This window comes from Perognathus longimembris, chromosome 21, assembly GCF_023159225.1.
Source record: "Perognathus longimembris pacificus isolate PPM17 chromosome 21, ASM2315922v1, whole genome shotgun sequence".
Classification (NCBI taxonomy): Eukaryota; Metazoa; Chordata; class Mammalia; order Rodentia; family Heteromyidae; genus Perognathus; species Perognathus longimembris.
The window spans coordinates 42,041,462-42,047,418 of record NC_063181.1 but is presented as its reverse complement, the minus strand read 5'-3'; positions in this window follow the sequence as shown (position 1 = coordinate 42,047,418).

Below are 5,957 nucleotides of genomic sequence, written 5' to 3'. Positions count from 1 at the left end.
TGGGCTCCTCCATGGGAAGTCTTTATTTTTTAACCAATCATCAAGATCTCAAATATTTTACTAAACAAAGAAAACCAGCTTTCTTTGGAGTTACTTGTTTTTGCGGTACTGAAAACGTGAACTCAGCGCCTTATGCTTGTGGCAAGCCCTTTACCACTTGAGCCACACCTAAAATCCGGTTATCATTATTTTCCCCTTTCTAGTTTATTGTTTTTAGTCTTAGCTTTTTTTTTTCTTTTTCTTTTCTGGTCCTGAGGCTTGGACTCTGGACGTGGCCTGATGTCCCTACGCTCTTTTGCCTAAAGCTAGCACGTTCCCACTTTTAGCCACAGCTCCACTTCTACTTTTCTGGGGGTTCACTGGAGATAAGAATCCCATGGATTTTCCTGCCTTGGCGGGCTCTGAACCACGATCCTCAGAGCTCAGCCTCCTGAGCAGCTGGGATGACAGGGTTGCAGCGCCCAGCTATAGCTTTTCTGTAAATACCTGAATGGCGATGTTCTCCAACCCAGGGCGATTCTCCCACTAAGACGCATCCTTCTGTTTTGACCAATGATACAAAAAAAAACACCTTTAGAAAACACGCTCCTCGCTCTCCCCCACGTGGATTTACCTACACTTCTGGGAGCAAGTGACAATCATCGCCACGTTACAGATGAAGCTAGAGCACAGGGAAATTAACGAGCCTCGTGAACCCCACTGGCCGGTGACACATCTGGAGTGGATATGAACATCTGCCGACCGCAAAGCTTCGCCTGTGCCGAGGGCAGAGTTCACTAAGCAAAGTGTTCATTCAACATGATTAGCAAGGTCCTGGGTTTTACCTCCCAGGACGGTATAAAAATATAGAGATAAATAACTAAATCAGCCCTGGTGGCTCATGCCTATAATCCTAATTACTCAGGAGGCTGAGCTCTGAGGAGCATGGGTCAAAACTCACCTGTCTGAAAGTCTGTAAGACTCTTCTCTCCAATTATCCACCCAAAAGCCAGAAATGGACCTCTAGCTCAAGTAGTAGAATGCTTCTCTTGAGCAAAAAAATAAGGTAAGAGACAGTACTTAAGCCCCGTGTTCAAGTTCTAGTACCAGCACACACACACACACACACACACACACACACACACCTAAAGAAATACATAGTAACATAGCGTAGTCTGCCTATCTTCCACTTCTGACCCAGAAAGCCAGGACTATAGCGTTCATGGACAATGACAGACACCGGAAGGGAAGAGAGGGGGTTCCGTGGGAGCTACCACAAGCGTGAAGTGATAACAGAGGGCAGGGCAATGCCGAGGGACTTTGACCCTTCCGTGGGGAGCCAAGTGAGGATGGGAAGTGGGTTCAAGTGACACGCGTCATTCGTTCATCCAGTCACTAGTTATTAACACATCAGACGTTACACGCGTCGGGCGTTGTGTCGGGGGTCTGGAGGAAGCTAGAGTCGGTGAGGAATAAGAATCATCTAGATGGCAGGGAGGAGCTCAGGGCTGGAGGAGCGGCGGGTAGCGGGAAGCACCGGCTGGCCGGCCTGGAGGGCAGAGGAGCTGGGGGCCACCAGGGGGCAGCAGGTGCTCGCGCAGGGACGCAGCTCAGCCAGGACCCAGTCCGTCTTCCTTCTGCAGCTGGAACAGATGAACCGATGAACCCACCATTTCCTTGGGCAAGCCCTCGAGCAGTTTCAGGAGCAACGTTATCTTAGTCAATGGTTCCAGCATAAACGTTTCCCTTTTTTTTTGGGGGGGGGGGGAGGTTCTTTTAGTAGAAGTCTGGATGCTAATATGGCTTAGCTTGTACATAATGCAATTCATCAAAAATCTTGAAGAAATAGGATTAGGGGACGAGTCTTCTAGTTGGACGCATGCCTCTGGCGTGACTGGACTGTGCATTGCCGCGCTGTGTGCGGGTCAAGGACGGCTGAGGAAGGCAGGGAAGGTCAGCGCCGCCGCGGAGAAGCTCAAGGTTGTGTCACTGCTGCGCGGCGTGCTACGCGACCAGGATGTTACAGTCTCGGGTGTCCGTGTGGATGTCTTCATTTTCAGCATCCTCCGTACACTGTACTCTTTGTCCCACGTCACCCGACATGAGGTGCCTTGACCACCCCCTGCGCTCGGGCCGGGGCTGCTTGCTCTCAGTCTCCTTCCTCCCTGGCCACGTCGGGTGTGCACGCGTGCCCTCCGTGCTGTTATTAGGGGAGGAGCTGGTGGAGAGCTCAGTGCCAGCCCGACAGAGGGCGACCCGCGCCCGCGCCGCCCTCCGAGCTGCCCGTGTCAGAGACGTCAGGAGGAGGCGATCGGTGATTACCGCAGGTGAACACTGCGGAGGGGGTGCAAACCCGCGCTTGGCCTTTGCTGTGGGGAGCTAGCCTTAATTGCTTAATCCATGGCGTATGTTCAGCTTCAAACCGTGACATAGGTATTTCCAATGAAGCCACTTGTTGTCCTTATATAATTTCAGATTGCTGAAATTCTTTAAATATTCATGCACAGTTCATTCAAAAAAAAGCATAATTTTTTTTTTTTTGGCCAGTCCTGGGCCTTGGACTCAGGGCCTGAGCACTGTCCCTGGTTTCTTTATTTTGCTCAAGGCTAGCACTCTGCCACTTGAGCCACAGCGCCCTCCTGGCCATTTCCTGTATATGTGGTGCTGGGGAATCGAACCCAGGGCCTCATGTATATGAGGCAGGCACTCTTGCCACTAGGCCATATCCCCAGCCCCTATAATTTTTTTTTAAAGTAAACTAAGCTGAATGCCAGTGGCTCACACTCGTAATCCAATATACTCAGAAGGCTGAGAGACCTGGAAATTTTTGATTCAAAGCCAACTCAGGTTAAAAAAAAATCTCCAAGGTTCAACCTCCAATTAACCAGGCAAAAATGTGGCTCAAGTGGTAGATCTCCGCATTAAATGATCAAGCTGAGCAAGAACATGAAGTTCCAAGTTCAAGACATGGTACTGGCATAAAAGTAAAATGAAATAAATAAAAATCTGGACGCTAGTGGCTCATGCCTTTAACCTACCTACTCAACAGGCTGATAGCTGGAAGCCAGTAGCAGACAGACGTTGGAGACTCCATCTCCAAAACAAAGCTGGCAAAAATCCAGACTGAAGGTGTGATCAGGCGGTAGACAGCCAGCCACGCATGTTGAAGGAACACAAGGCCCTGAGCTGAAACCTTGGAAATGACAAAGAGAAAACAAAGGAGAAAAGAAGAGCTGCGATATGGTGCCTGCCTGTAATCTTCTGTAGCCTTGCCTGCCCCCAAAATAAAACATTTAGAGACTGGAGGCATGGCTCAAATTAGTAGGGTGCTTGCTTAACAATTGTGAGGCCCTGAGTTCAAGCCCAAATACTTCCACCAAAAGCAGTTTATTATTTAAGCCTTATGACTCATGCCTGTAATCCTGGCTACTTGGGAAGTAGAGATAAGAGGGTCTTAGTTTTAGACAAGTCCAGGCAGACTCAGCCAGATCTTATCTTAAAGAATAAGCCAGGCACGATGGCATATTCTTATCCCCTCCAGCCATTTGGGAGGAACACATAAGAAGATTGGGGTGAAAGGGCCTGAAACTGGCCCCAGCCCCAAACGCAAAACTATCTGAAAAATAACTAAAGCAACAAAAGCTGTGGGCATGGTTTAATTGGTAGGGCATTCGTCTAACGAACTCAAGTCTTTAATAAAGACTTCATTGCTACTCCCTTCCCCAGATTAGAAGCTTACGATAGGAATCATCCATCCATCCATAAAACAAATTCCTATTTCTAGGATTTGGTTGAATTTAAGAAGGCAGAAAAAGGAACACATTGGAAAACTGGCACAAAAAGGAGAGACGATACGAGCACAACCATCCAGAGAGAGATATCGCCTGTGCGTGCACAAAAGGCAAATATTATGAAAGACAAAGAGCGCTGGAGGAAGCGCTGCAGAACACAGGTCGGACAGCTACAGGTGCTGCATGACCCTGATTGAATCCCCAAGTAAGAAACGAAGCTGCTGTACAGAAATTGAGGGGAGGGGGGCGAGTGGGAGAAAAACAAGGGAGGAGGTAACAAGTTTGATAAGAAATGTTCTTGCTGCCTTAAGTATGTAGCAGTCACCGTGCTGTACATTACTTTGACAGTAACAATGTATACAATAAAGAAATTGAATGAGGCATGATGGTGCTATAGGAAGCGGAGGCAGAAGAATCACTAGCTCAAAGCCAGCCTGGTTTCCAAAGCAAGACTCTGTCTCAAAGCAACATCTGACGTAACTGGAAAATTTTAAATATGGATGAAATGTTAAAGTATTACATAAGTGCTACATTTCTGGAATTTGATCATTGTGCCACAATTATGTAAAAGAGTATTCTTATTTTTAGGAGATATAGGTACGTCGAAGTATTTAGGAGATAATGAGATTAGGAAGTCAAAATAATAGGAATTGCTCTTTCTCTCTTTATGAGATCACGAATGAGTTCTTTCATCTCTCAGATGGTATCAGGTATCCAGGAAATGTACGCCACGCCTCTTCCAGTCCAATAAGATCGTCTCTGGAGTCTGTTTTTACTTTCTGTGTTGTTGTTGGTCATGGTGCTTGAACTCAGGAACGGGATTCTGCCCCTGAGCTCCAGGCTAGCACTCTACCACTTTGAGCCACAACTCCACTTCTGGTTTTTGGGTGGTTAATTTGAGATAAAAATCCTTTTCTGCCCGGTGGCTTTGAACCTAGTGAGTATCTAGGATTACAGGCCTGAGCACCTGTGCCCTGCTTCTTTATGGTTTTTATTGTTATTATAAAGGTGATGTACAAAGGGTTAGTGTTTCAGAAATGTGTGTGTGTGTGTGTGTGTGTGTGTGTGTGTGTGTGTGTGTGTGTTTATGCTGGTCCTGGGGCTTGAACTCAGGGCCTTGGCGGTGTCTCTGAGCTCCTTTTTCTCATGGCTAGTACTCTACCATTGGAGACACAGTGTCACTTCTGGCTTTGTTTGAGTAGTTTATTGGAGATAAGAGTCCCAAGGACTTTCCTGCCCAGGCTAGCTTTGAACCACAATCCTCAGAGCTCAGCCTCCCGAGTAGCTAAGCATACAGGCAGGAGCCAGCAGCCCCGGCTGTTTTTACTTTTAAGCAAACAATCAGATGTATTGGTCTTCCCACAGAATGGCGCTACTGGAATTTTGAGTTGGAATTCTCATCCCTCATCATTGCAAGAGAAGAGTTCAAGCAAAATAAAACACGTAGTGAAACCGATAGCAATGTTTAAGAGACGTGAGATTCTGCCCTCAAGAGAAACGTGGGCTGCTTTAGAGAAGGAATGAGCCTCAGGCTCTAGCAATCTCCATCTTTATATTGGTGCAAGGGGAAATTTGTTTGACTCTTCCCCTCTTTTCCACTTTTCAGTTTGTATCCTCTCCTGTGATTGACATCTCCCTTCGTACATAAGAAATCATTCTGTGAATGCCATTACCCATCACCTCTTAAGCAAAGCCAAAGGGGGTGGAGAAGAGTGTCAGCAAGCACCAGAAGGTTAAAATGCTGTGTGACTCTACCCCCCCAAAGGGTCTGAGCCTAGTAGTATGTTTGGCAGCCATTCCACTCGTTTTTGTAACTAGGCAGGGGACGATCAATATGTTATTAGGTATAGGCCAGTCATACATTGACAATGGAGTTTGTTTTTATTAAGTAATCAACCAAATACTTAGGCTCTGTTCTTCTCCTTAAATAGCCACCCATTTCTTCAGCAGCTACTTCCTAGGATGTTCTGAAATAGTTGAGAGCCCCAGACTGCTGAAACAGACCTGATGAGCAGCACGTGTATCTCGACTCTGCTGTTGGCTTGGACATTTGAAGATCCACGGGCAGGTTAAACAGGTAGAGGGCACCGTTGGCATAGCTCCATTATGGTTTTCCATCTTGGCTCTTGATCTGCAAACTAAACTTCCAGCCTTTCACTGGATATGCCATTATATGCAGAAAAGAAG